The sequence below is a fragment of the Sphaerodactylus townsendi genome, linkage group LG02 (genome assembly GCF_021028975.2).
Source record: "Sphaerodactylus townsendi isolate TG3544 linkage group LG02, MPM_Stown_v2.3, whole genome shotgun sequence".
In the NCBI taxonomy this organism is placed as follows: domain Eukaryota; kingdom Metazoa; phylum Chordata; class Lepidosauria; order Squamata; family Sphaerodactylidae; genus Sphaerodactylus; species Sphaerodactylus townsendi.
Window position 1 is genome coordinate 64,185,931 of NC_059426.1, and position 13,406 is coordinate 64,199,336.

At 42.9% G+C, this 13,406-nt stretch overlaps 1 protein-coding gene across 1 annotated transcript in view; it reads right to left on the bottom strand.

Annotated features, from left to right (window-relative positions):
- IGFBP2 (insulin like growth factor binding protein 2) overlaps positions 1-13,406 on the bottom strand; it is a 66,977-nt gene that overhangs the window by 29,252 nt on the left and 24,319 nt on the right. The gene's annotated exons all lie outside the window — the stretch shown is intronic.

The following is a 13,406-nucleotide window of genomic DNA, read 5'->3' on the forward strand; positions in this document are numbered from 1 at the left end:
GTGATGGGGTTGCAACGTAGCCGGAACGATGCTTTGCGGCAAAGACTTCAAACCCTCAAAAACTTCCTTTGAAGAAGGGGGCAGCATGGGAATTGATTGGGAAATTATGGGGCAAATACATTTGACAACCTAGTTCCATGTAGGACCAGGCACATCAAACTGTAATGAAACAGTTCAGATATGATGAACCATGGCTTGAGTCTCAGATGTATGCACAAGTCAAAGTTTGCCATTCTCATTTGCTCATCCTCTTCCCACCAGATTCACAGTGCCACTCTTATCTGCATTATAAATCCCTAAGTCAAAATACTTCAAATTGTGCTTCTCTGAGTATGAAATTTACCATAAAATGCACAAAGAATATAGAAATCAGAGTATCCTGATGATTCTTGCAAATATTCCAAGAGCATGACCGTGAGCCCCTAAAATGTTCTGCAGAGATATTTTCACATGTATGCTTTTGACACTTTCCAGACAGTTTTTCACATTTGTAGTCTCCTCTTGTGTGTTTGTGACAGTGACCAAAATCAAATTGGTACACCACAGGGAAATTTGCAGGAGTTACGCTAGCTATCAATCTCTACAACCCTGGGTTTCACTACATTGAGTCCTTCTCTATATTATTCCAGTGCTATCACTCTGTGTATGTGTAGAATTCAGGCTAATTTTTAGCAGCAGCTGATGGAGAGGCAGATGTGGAGGCAGTATGAGCAGAGCACAAGCCTTGCCTGCAGGAGGATCCAGACTCAATGTCCAGTGTCTCTAGCTCCATGATTTCAGAAAGCACATGCTGGGAAACACCCACCCTCTGCCACAGACCTTGGAAACCTTCCGCCAGTCTAAGCAGACAACCCAGAGTTAGACAGGCCAAAGAAGTTCCATGTGTTCATACATCCCATCTACATTGGAAAAACAAATCTGGGAAATGAGAGGAGACACCAGATGATGCTGTGTCTGCATGGGTTACATAAGATCACTCCGAAGAGGGGAAAAAGTTAAAACAGAAGAGAATGAACTCAGAAAGGCATAAAAGTTTTAAATCCATTTTGAGACTGACATGATGTATTGGAATGAGCTCTTCTTTTCATTTCTCAGATGATTGACAAATTTAATGTATGACTCATGGGGATGCTTGGGACTCCCTCCCCAAAGATAGTTTGCACAAGTTCTCAGTGACGTTCCCCTCCAAAGTTAAACAAAAATGTAAACTGAGGATTTGTTTGACATTACGTTTCTATCAGCTTTATTCAGTGGAGGTAGATTATTTTCTTTGTGTAAAGAAGAAGAATTATACCAAATAAACCCTGAGAATTGCTCCTTTGAGGCACAAACCAGCTTAACAGCACTGTAAGGGCAGATAGTTAGATGCAAGAGGGAGAAATTCCCTCTTGCAGGCTGCAGTGCAGGCCAGATCCTTCAGTCTGCAAAGGCAACCCTTGCAAATCCCCCTCCCCTTCCAGGATTAGCATGCAGATGAGTCTGAAAAACAGGCCATGCAAATGGATTTTCCTCTATGAGCAGAGGTATATTCTGTGGAGTCCCCCAACGTTATTCAACCTCTATGTAAAGTTTTTAGGAGAAATCATTTGTCATTTGGATGTCATCAACATGAGAACAATACCCAGTTCTGTATTTTACCCCCTGGCAACGAGGTAGAGGTCCTGATTCATTGTCTGACTGTGGTAATTAAATGACTGAAAGTGAACAAATTTAAACTGTACTCAGAAGGGCTGCTGGGTGGGAAGCATGAGGTCTTAAACAAAACTTGCTTCCCACTTTTGATGGGGTTCAGCTGACCCTTGCTGATTTGGTTAAGAGTCTCGGGACTCCATACTGGACTCCAGCAGCTAGAGAAGCAAGTTAATGCAGGTGCAAAAAAATGCTTTTTTCCAACATAGTTTATCCTGGAAGATAATTTAGCCCATCTAGCCACCTGGATGCATGCCATCAGGACTAGATTACGGTAAGCATTCTACAGTGTTGGGTTTGAACCACCACTTGGTGCACAATGTTACATTTCAGTTATCATGGGAGATATCAGAACATGCACATTAAACCCATTCTGCATATTAAACTCATTAGCTGCCCATCAGTTACTGAGTTCATTTCAAGATACTGGCTATTACACAAAGCCCTTTGGGGCCTTAGAACCTCATATCTGAAAGACCTCATCTCCATTTATGTCCCAAAGCAACAACTTTGCACATCTGAGCAGGACCTTCTGCAGGTGCCACCCTGCCAATGGGGAAGACCGACAACTGCTTGTGCATGTACCTTCTCTGTAGCAGCCCACACTCAAAATGGTCTGCCTGAGGAGGTCAGAAAGGCTCCTATGCTCCTAGCATTTTGCCAGCTATGTAAAAACATAACTGTTCAGGAATGTGTTTTAGAAAGTTAACAGGGCTGCCTCACAACAGACTGATCCAGAAAAATGTGTTGTACTTCTACTGATGCAGTACCATTTCTCCATTGTTTTACATATTGTGTTTAATACTAATGCTTTTTTTTAGACTACGGCTCCATTTCAAAAATTTTGCAGTTCTTAGTCCTATTACATTGCTTATTAGAAGTATCATTCTATTGATGGCATTGCGTAATCTGCTGAGTCTTATTGAGAAATAACACAATAAATAAATCAATATTCTAAACCAAAGCATGAAGCTTTTGAGTCATGGGAATATTTACAAAGCATTTTTATTTTCCAGTTAGGCAGAATCCAAAGGGGGAGTTATTGCACAGCAGCCAGGGACAGCAGCACTGTGGTGGTGCAGCAAGCACAACAATTGCAAAAAATCTCTGGATGCCCTGCAAACCCCCATGCAGCTCAATGGTGTAAGTCTTTGCCATCAAAAGAGGGCATTCCCAGGCTGAAAGCCCATTGAAAACTGGCTAAAGTTGATCCCCCCCCGCCCCCGCCTCCCGAATGCCCCATAACATTCCCATCAACACTTACACCAGCATTGGGTGGAATCCCCCACCCCACCCTTGATCACAGCCTGTATGATACAGTAGCTAGACTGCTGAATTAAGGTTTAGGAGAGCAGAGTCCCCCCCCCCCCCATTCTAATGAAGCTTGTTGAGTGATGTCAGGCCAGTCACCCACTCACAGACTATCCTGGCCTGCCTCACAAAGATGTTGCAAGGATAAAATAGGGAAGAAAGGTAGAACAACAACAAATTTGAGAAGACAGGCTGCTGAGACTTTTCCCCAAGTGTCCTTTAAACATGATTTCTGACTCCATAAGGTAGAGGCATTTCCAAGGCCATTTTTTTCAAGGCAGGAAACTTCTTATTAATGCTGCTGGTGGAATCTGCACAGACACTTGGGAGAAAGGGGGAGGCTGTGATGCCAGGCAACCACGTGCACTGGGGCAAGAATTCATGGTAGAAAGCAATTTCAATTTGGCTAACATTTGCTTTCTGGAAGACTTCAGATTTGCAACTGTTAATTGTTGCTCACATGGAGAAGTCCCAATCAAACTCATGCAGAAGGATCATTATTCTTCTAAAGCCTGTCACTAGGGCAAGTGACTCAGTAGAAGTCTATTTGAGCGGGCAAACAAAAGGGAAAGAAAAACTGTGACAAATTAAACATTCAACATGGATTGCATAATGGCATGAATGATTCTTTTCAGATTGAAGAGATTTCTGCAGCAGAGCCTGTGGCTTGCTGAAATCCTGAACACCTCAACTTGTAGCAGCCCCTTTTAAATTAAGTACTTTTTAACTTTGTTAGGATCTCAGAGTGGAGGGATACATTACAAAAGGATAAATTGCCTAATCTTTAAACACAGTAAGCTAGAACAGAAACTGTAGTAGTGAGGAGACTCCTTATAAATTGACACTGGAAAACAACAGACTTGTGGGCCAAATTTTGTCCCTTTTGCTGTTCTGCCCCTCCACCACTTGCCATAAAAATTCTCCCCCAAACTAAAATTGGCCTCTGCAAGCTGTGTCACTCAGGTACCTGTTACAAGGGATTTTAGGGATGGAAAGTTAAATTGATAGGAAGGTCAAAACATAATATTCAAAACAAAACATAATATTGCCAGCTTTCTGGGCTTCCTTTTTTTCTAGAGCAATATTGGGTGTGGAGCAGGGCTGCCAGCTCTGGATTGGACAATTGCTGAAGATTTGAGGGTAGAGCTGGGAGAGAGCAGTGTTGGGGAAGGTACTTCAGAAGGGTGTTAGCAGACATGGGATTCAGTCGGTTCAGATCAATTCACTAGAACTGATAGCTAAATTGATAGCTAGTTTGCCAAACCGGCTGGGGCTGGCTGGGGCTTCCCATGGAGGCCACCTGGATGGCTTGGAGGAGAGGATCCTCGCCTCATCCAGCTGAGCAGCTATCACGCCAGCTGAGCAGCTATCACGCGGGGAGGAAGTCTCTGCCAGCCCACAACCAAGGGGCTTCGTTCCTGCCCTTGGAGGTTGCCCAGGCCTTTCAGCTGCTGCCCTAGCAGGAGAAGGACATTGCAGCACAGCTGGGAGGTCTGGGCAACCTCCAGCAGGCCGCGTACCAAGGCTGGAGTTCTGCTGGAGGTTGTTTAGGCCTCCCGGCTGCACTACTGTGGCCTTCTCAGGCTAGGGCAGCGACGAGGAGGCCTGAGCAACCTCCAGCAGGACTCCATCCTCCAGCCCAGGCGCATGGTCCCTTTGTGCCAAGCCATAGCCGCATCCTTCCCTCGGCCCAACATGGAAAAGGGGGGTGAAGCAGCCAGGTAAGTGAGTGGGGACGAGAGATGCATGGTTGGGGGGTGCGCAGAGGGAGGGGGGCACACGGAGTGAAGGTCCGAACCGGTTGTTAAAAAATTAGAATCCCACCACTGGGTGTTATGCCACAGAGTCCACCCTCTGTAGCTGCCACTGTCTCCAGGGGAACTCATCTCTGTAGTGTGGAGATCAGTTGTAATTCCTGGAGAGCTACAGCCTCCACCTGGAGGTTGGCAATGCTAAGTTCCAGGTTTCTTCTTCCATTGTTTTTGTTTTGAAAAGAAAAACAATCTTGCAAGTTTGTGATTTAAGCGGAAGAGCAACTGGACTGGGGACAGCTGCTTAATAATTTTTCCTGTGGCTGTAAAGTTGCACACCCTCTCCCCCAATCTGCTTTTCTCCCACAAAACATGCTATATGCACATTACAACGAAACCAGGGGTTCACAGACACTAGCAACTAGCAACTGTATAACAGCCCAAGACAGGAATACATGCTGTACTTCAATTACTTCAGGACTCTGCCTCGTTTAGATTTCACCACTGCTGATCTGGGGCAGAGCCTGATCTTTCACATCAGTTATACAAATTCGCCAGGGAACTGGGTCGAACCTATTTTACTCATGTGCGGAATCGCCCTTGGTGAATTTATGCCAGTTACCATTGCTGATGAAAGGTCTGAGACAAGTGACCCCCAAGGTTCTGACAGAGTTGCTAGAGCTTGGTTACTCTCACTGATGGCCACCTATGGCCCTCTAGGGTAATGGTCCATCCCAGAACATCCCTCTGAGTTAAATGACCAGTCTGTCCTTCAACTCATTGACTCTCTTTACATCAACCCATCTGCAACATGGAGTAGTTCACCCTGCATCATTCCCAATGGAGCCACCCTGCTTTTCTCTACCTTTGAGGAGACTCAAAACACCTTACAGTTGCCTTCCTCTCCCTACAACAAACACCTTGCGAGGTAGGTTGGGTTGAGAGAGTTCTCAGAAAACTATGACTGGCCCAAGGATACCCAACAGGCTTCATGTGGAGGAGAGCAGGAAACAAGAGCAGGAGTATCTTGGGGTAACTAAAAGGCAACTTTTATTACTGGTCATCTCATGGCCTTCATTTGTAAATCTCATTAATTTGAACCCTGTATTGCATCACATTGCTGAAATATACTTACATATTCAGAAAGTGACAAGGAATCTAGTCCAAAGGTATGACTTCAATATAGTAACAGGCCACATGCATCTAAGCATAATGGATGAATCACTGCCAATAATTAGCAAGGATGAATCATGTTAAGCCATTCTATTAACTCTGGAAGAACAGAAGCATCAGACAGAATAAGATATCTATGTAACGACAATATAATAATAAATATGGCAAAGAATTGTTATGTATGAGATTACAAATGATTTTTTTTCTAATTTACCCATAAATAAATTGGCAATTGATGGTGCAATGCCACATCCCATAGCCACACCCTTTATTTGCATGTAATGAGATTTCTGGAATCTAAAATACACTTTTTCCAGAATGTCAGTGAGTAACATCAGAAAATCAGTGGATGGAATCTGGTCTGATCTTGCTCCAAATACTTCCAGTATTCCTCCCTAGCCTCATCATGAGGAATCTTGGTGCATTTTCATGCATCCCATGAATGAAGGGTCGGCTCCAAGACACAAGTGCACAATAAACAAGCTGCCACCAAAAAAAGATACCTTTGAAGGGTTTGTATACAAGTTAATACTGTGACAATCTCTAAAGCCAGCACAAGCCCCTCAGGGATGATAAATAAAAGTACCCTTATCGTGAGAACTATCAGATACATTTTAGATTGCAGCTAGGGTGCCATTCAGTGACACCTGCTCTTGAAAAAGAAAACAGCTACAGCTGACATGAGGACACTACTGTAAACAGTCCCACCATGGGAGTTGGGGGAAGCCAGGTAAAATGAATGGCCAAGGAGCTAAGTACTTCCCTTTAGACTGCCAATTCTCTTCTCTAAATGGTCCCAGCCCCACACAATCTATTTTTGGCACAACCAGTAGAATCCTGTAACTAGCATATACTAGGAATTCCTAGAGAGGAATTCTTCATAAGCTATACACAGTCAATCTACAAACTATTAACACTTTTGAGAGCATGCACAGGAAAGGACAAATAATTTCTATCACGTTCACAGAAACCTTCCCACCCTTCTTGAGAGCCAGCACAGAGGAATAATTTATGACCTCAGTCCCAAGGAAGGGTTGAAATTCAAGCCCTGCTTCTCAGAAGCATATGACTGGCCACTATGGGAATCTGGATAATAAGACAGACAGACTTTAGCCAGATTCAGCTCTTCTTTATCTTCTTAACAATACAGCAATTTGATTATATTGTCTGTTGGTCATTTTTAGAAAGCTGCGAAGCACTGGAATAGGAGGTTGAGCCCTGGAGTTGGGGAGACAAGGAACCTCCTCAGTTAATCTCTATATCTCACCAAACCTCTGAGGATATAATGGAGTTACTCAATGGTGGAGTTACTCAATGAACGTTGCCCCTCAGCTTGCTTTTGTGGTAGCTGAACATGAAAGGAATTAGGTAGTTTTAGAAGACATAATCTTTACATATTCTGAAGGGAAAAAATGATGTAACATAAACCTCAACTATTCTGACTACACAGAAAGTCAAATACCTAGCAGAAGAGGCTGCAGATTTACAAAAGTCCTACTTCATGCCAGTGGTTTAGACTAGATGATATCATATCATTTCCACTTTAAGGATTCTACTTACTGTCAGCTTGCACACCCTGGTCAGAACACTCTACAGTGCTTTCTGGCTTAGATGAGAACATAATGTGCCAGAATGACTTATGAAACAGATCATACAGGTTTTCACTTGACCCATCAGTCACCAAAGGGGCCGATTACAGAAACAAATCCTAATTAGAGCTGTAGTCAACCTTTCAATGGGTAGGCTTAATTCTGTGATTTGTTTAAGCATGTCCACCTTAGTGAGTCAAGCTCCAAGACACCATTTTCCAATGATGAACAAAAGGTTAATTTTTTAAAAAAGTTGTCTTGCTAAAATTGCTACCTCTGCACCTCCTCATTGTTTTTTGGAATGCTTCAGCAGTTTCTCCTGGAATTGCAACAGTATCTCATGTAGGAAGGGGCCCTCTGCAAATCTGATAGTTAAATAAAGTCAAAACAAACTCATTCAACTACGGGTTCCCTCAGGGTAACAGAGTGGGAGTAAAGCATGATGACATTGAAAAAGATAAAGAGGAAAACAACATGCAGAGCCATCTGAGTTTGTTCACAGAAGTTCTGGTAGAATTAATGTTTCATCTACAGTTAAAATACAATCAGTTACCTGGACTATATGACTTTGGGATGCTTTAGCACAGACTTTCTGTTACTCATGACTTCTCTCTTCTAATGCAACCAACAAGGAACCACATCCAATCTACACATTTTTAAAAAATCAAAACTGCAATACAAGCAGTCTACTCTCATGAACAGTACAACAAGGGAATCACAAATTGATGCATGATCACAACTCCATTTGTTTCAATAAATGCTGAAACTTCCATTTTTTCAGTTTCATCAGAACATGTATTTCCTCATACCACACTGAATGCAGACAGTCACAGTTAGGTCAGCATTCCCATCTGAATGTAGACACCCAAGGTTTGGAAAATTATTGCAACATATATTTTAAAATGTATCTCCAATTTGATTTTAGTGTTTTACACAGGCCTTTTAATGTGGGTTTGAATCTCACCTGCTGACTCCTATTAGTACGATCTGGTATAAGAGAATTTTTGATCGGTTCCTAGCATCTACAAGTAAAGGTACCATTGGTAGTAGGTTGAGAAAAACTTTACTCAGTATTCTGGAGGGCTGCTGCCAATCAGACAAGGCAAGACTTACCTACACAAACCAAAAATCAGTATTAGGCAGCTCATATGTTCCCATTTTTCTTAAATGGTAGCAGCAATCAGATTCAGGGTGAGTGAATCATAGGCCGTTTCCGCACGGGCAAAATATGACGTCGTCGCAACGGAAAAAGAAGCGTCAGAGCGTGGCGTTGCTCAGCCAAGAGCGGCGCGGCGCGCAGTCGCGGTCGGCGCCGTCAGCAACGCTTAAACCGCGGCGCTAAGGCGGTACCCAGTGATGGCGGCAAAACCACTCTTTTCCCCTATATGCGGCGCTCGGCGCGCGCCGTCGCGCAGAACAGCCGCCCGCGAGCTGTAGCTGTCAAAAAATGGCGTCGGGCCTGCACGGCCTTGAAGTCGCGCTGAAGCGCAACTTATCAGCTGAAGCCCATTCGCCAAGCGCTTTCGTCGCGAACCGTCCACATTTCATGCGGGGCTGCGGGCGCCATAGCTCCGCCTGTCTGTAATGAGCGGCTTTTTTTTTTTTGGGATGCGTTTCGCAATTTATGCACGGCGTCATCGCTATTACGTCGCTGCTGGCCGTGGCGGAAGCGGCCGCCAAGCTCTCATAGATCAGTATGAAATGGCTATCACAATACAATGCAAGTTATCTATAGCAAAGGGACAGTTTGCCTGCCTGGGTTGTAGGCATCTGCCCTCTAACAAACAAAACAATCCAAGAACTGCTATTTTATTGCCTTGACAAAGAAACTACTATGTTTAAAGAATCTCAAGCAAGTCATTTGCAGGAAACAGAGCCTTCGAGAAGGAGCATCTAACAGTAATCACTATGTAACATTTGATATTCATGGAGGGCCTCTAGTTGGACATTCATCACCAAAGTAGACATTGTACTATATGTGGAATGTGGGACTAGTGAGATCGGCTGGCAGTGACCCTTGTAATCTGATGAGAGGAATAGTTTTCTGAAGACATCCCATTCCAGTTCAGCATGTTAAGACAGACAGATGAACGATTTTATGACTCCCTACCTTTTAGCTTTAAAGGGATGATAATAATGACATAGGGAGCAATTGTGTAGGGAGTGATCTATTCGTCCATTTTTGAGAGTAAAGGGCATTACTGGCATATGATGGTACGTATGTGCAACATTGTGTGTGTCACAGTCACACACTTGTCTATAGCATTTAACATAAAATACTTGGCCTTATGTATATTCACTTCATGTATGGCGAAGTAAGATCTGATTCACTTAAACTTGCGTTGGAATACATTTTGTTAGTCTGTAAACTCCTGTTACTTAGCTGACAGACTTCACTTTCAGAAATGCATTCTCTGCATCTCTCCCTTTGCGTAAACATTATGTCAACAAGCAGCAACAGTGATTGCATTCTGAAATGCATTTTCTTTTCTACTACTTCTCAGTAACCAGTCATGGCAAAACAAAGGATATTTTGAGAGGAGGGGTGTTATCATGTAAATAAAATGCCCAAGCCAACAATTCTACCCCATTGTTACTTTGGAAACAATTCTCCTCCTTAAAGTTGTCACAGAGCTTCAAAACAGAGAACACACATGAGATCAAAACACATCTTGTATTACTGGAATACACTGTCTTTACAACATACAAAATTACAGGTTTTTTGCAGTTATGATATATCTCTTGTTCTTCATGAGTGTTTCTGAAATAAGAACAGTCTCCTTGAAATAATGAGTAGGAGGTAAGCCCACTTTCACCAAGCTTGCCAAGAGCCCTCAATGAACCTCTACCCACTTGAATCAATAGACAAGATGAGGAGAAAAAATACCACATTGTATCACATAGCTGCTTTGAACATTCTTACAGCTTTACGAAATGTCTCAAAGAAAAGTCTTTTTGGGGGGAATATAGCTCCCTAAAATGATTCTTTTAACTAACTGGTATTCAAAATAATTCTAGACAAAAATTCATTTTATCCCTTCGCTTTCGAGATTACATTCCAGTAAAAGCAAACTCAAAAACACAAATTGAGAGAGTGAAGAGAACTCACAAAACATCTGGTGTAGCAATAGCTCCTTATACAGAGGGAGAGAAGCACCTTGAATATAAATAAGTGTGCGAAATAGGTCAGCATTTCTCTCCTTGGCCACTGAAGACTTATTTATCTTGCTTGCAGTTAGCTTGGATGGTGATGACTGAACACAAACTGGACACAGGTCAATGCAGCAAATACATAAATGAATAGCTCACCAGCAATGCTGATATCTTGCAAAATAAGGTGACTGAGCAACAATTGTGGAATTTAACAGAATCTAACACAAACAATGAGTAAAGTGCAATATCATATAAACTGATAATGCACTGATTACTAATGTGTCTTCATTAAATTGGTATTTTAGGAATGGATATAGTGGATGGGGAGACTACTTTTTGTAAAGGTGGGATGACCACCTCCCCAATCTGGGGAGACCTATCCCTTGCACTTACCAGGCTGCCCTGGAGTGTTAAGAAGAAGAAGAAGAAGAAGAAGAAGAAGAAGAAGAAGAAGAAGAAGAAGAAGAAGAAGAAGAAGAAGAAGAAGAAGAAGAAGAAGAAGAAGAAGAAGAAGAAGAAGAAGAAGGAAGGAGGAGAGGAAGAAGAAGAGGAAGAAGAAGGGAGAAGGAGAAGGAGAAGAAGAAGAAGAAGGAGAAGAAGAAGAAGAAGGAAGAAGGAAGGAAGGAAAGGAAGAAGAAGAGGAAGAAGAGGAGGAGGAGGAGGAGGAGGAGGAAGAGGAAGAGGAAGAGGAGGATGAGTTTGGATTTATATCCCCCCTTTCTCACCTGTAGGAGACTCAAAGGGGCTTACAATCTCCTTGCCCTTCCCCCCTCACAACAAAGGGAGGGAGATGCTGTATCCCAACAAAGCTCCTGGCCTCTCATGGTTACCTGGGCCTTCCCAGGCTGGCAGAGATATAAGATGCTCTGAGGAAACCAACTGACAGGCATGCAAGGAAACTGCTGACTGAATGGCAGCTCCTGAAAGGGTTGCAGCCTATACTTCTATTTAAAGAGTGGGCATTGGAGATGGGAGGGAGTGGGCAGTGGGAACCAATATGCCCCCACCCAAGCCTTTCATGAGAAATGGTTCTCCTCATGAATAGGCAAGCATGACTAGGCTGCTGCACGCTTGGGGCTGGCCAGATGCCATTTGCCTGCTTGGGGGCTCAGAGCAGACATGGCTGCACTGTACTAAACAGTTTGGTAAATGAAATGCAGCCAGGAGGTAGCCCTACACAGAGTTTGGGGACGGCAGCCATGGAAACATGTCTGTGGGAAAAGCACAGGGGGGGGGGGGACACACACCTGCACAGGTTGGATGGATATACAGACCCCTTGCAATAACTCCATGGCCCCCGAGGGGTCCTCAACCCAAATATTAGGAATCATTGATATAATGGATATACAAACCCAATGTCAATTCATACATTATGAAGTCCCTGTTCAGCCTGGGATTACACGGAACACACAAAGAGAAAAGAGTAATCCCTTTGCAGCAGTCTGTTTGTTCCAGACGATATTTTTCAAAGTACAGCAGCCTGCTAAGAAAGTCAAATCAGTGAATGAATAAATATTAACTGGGTTCAAGGGCAATAGCAGAATAATATCCGTACCCTCTGGGTCACTGCCATAGCAACTAACAAGATTGTGCAAGAAAGCTGTCCTCTGGAAACAACACAATCACAGGAACTTGTGTGATTCTTAATAGTAATGTTATTGTCCTTGAACCAAAAGAGTTTCTTATAAATAAATATATCAGCCAAGAGGTCTGAGTTCCTGTTGGCTGTGTTGGAACTGATGTTTTGCATATTGGTATTAATTTATATTGACTTTTAATTGGCTTTTACTGTTTGTTTTAAATTGACTAAATTGTTAGTCTCCTGAGTTGCCACCCTCCCGCACCAAGACTGAAAGGCAGCATAGTGCAACACTAAGCAAATAACCCTATCAATGGGCAGAAGGAGGAACCCCATTGGCATTTCATTCAGAAGGAACAGATTATAAATAGTATTAATTTTTCTCCTCCACCAAAAAAAAGGTTCAACAGTCCTAGGGTTAGCCACTGGCCACCTTTCGGCAACCCTTCTTACCAATCTCTCTGCATATTAATCCTCCCCATTCTAGCTAATTCAGAACTACTTTAACACTCTAATTAAAATTTTTACTCCACAACAAAAGTTCTGCCAAAATCATTAAGATATCATTGACATTCATTACAAGTAGGGGAGTCTTAGTATCGAGAGTTTTGTTAATGAGCCATTTTTCATTTATGGGATACTTTTAGAAGAAGTTTAATTCCTGTACAAAACTGAGCATGAAAATTGGAAGCTCAGCTTACTTGGGATTCCTCTCCTCTCCAAGATTCTAGTGGCAGCCTTGAGAGTTTATGATTTATAGATTCATTTTGGATCAGATCTGTGATTGGTCAGAATTCAAAGTAAATCCACCAATGAGATCTGGGAATGGCTAGACTTAACCAGAGTACTCTAAAATTTAGGTATGCAATGCTCTCTCCTCAAGGTGTCAGATCAGACTGCTTCCCAGAAGACATGAACAGAGTTCCATCCCCATCCAAATGAGCAATCTGGATTCACCCCTAGAAAATTTAACAGATTCTCTAGAGGGTAAGGATTGTGGGAAAAGTGGTCAAGCTGCTCCTCATAACAACATAATAGTGGGTGTTGATGGCTGAAAAGGAACGGACTTGCAATGTTTGTTCCTGTGGGTCCTGAAAACTCAGAAAAGTTCTGCAGCTGTATCTGGTCTCCACCCAGTGATGCCACCCTTTCCTTTATTTC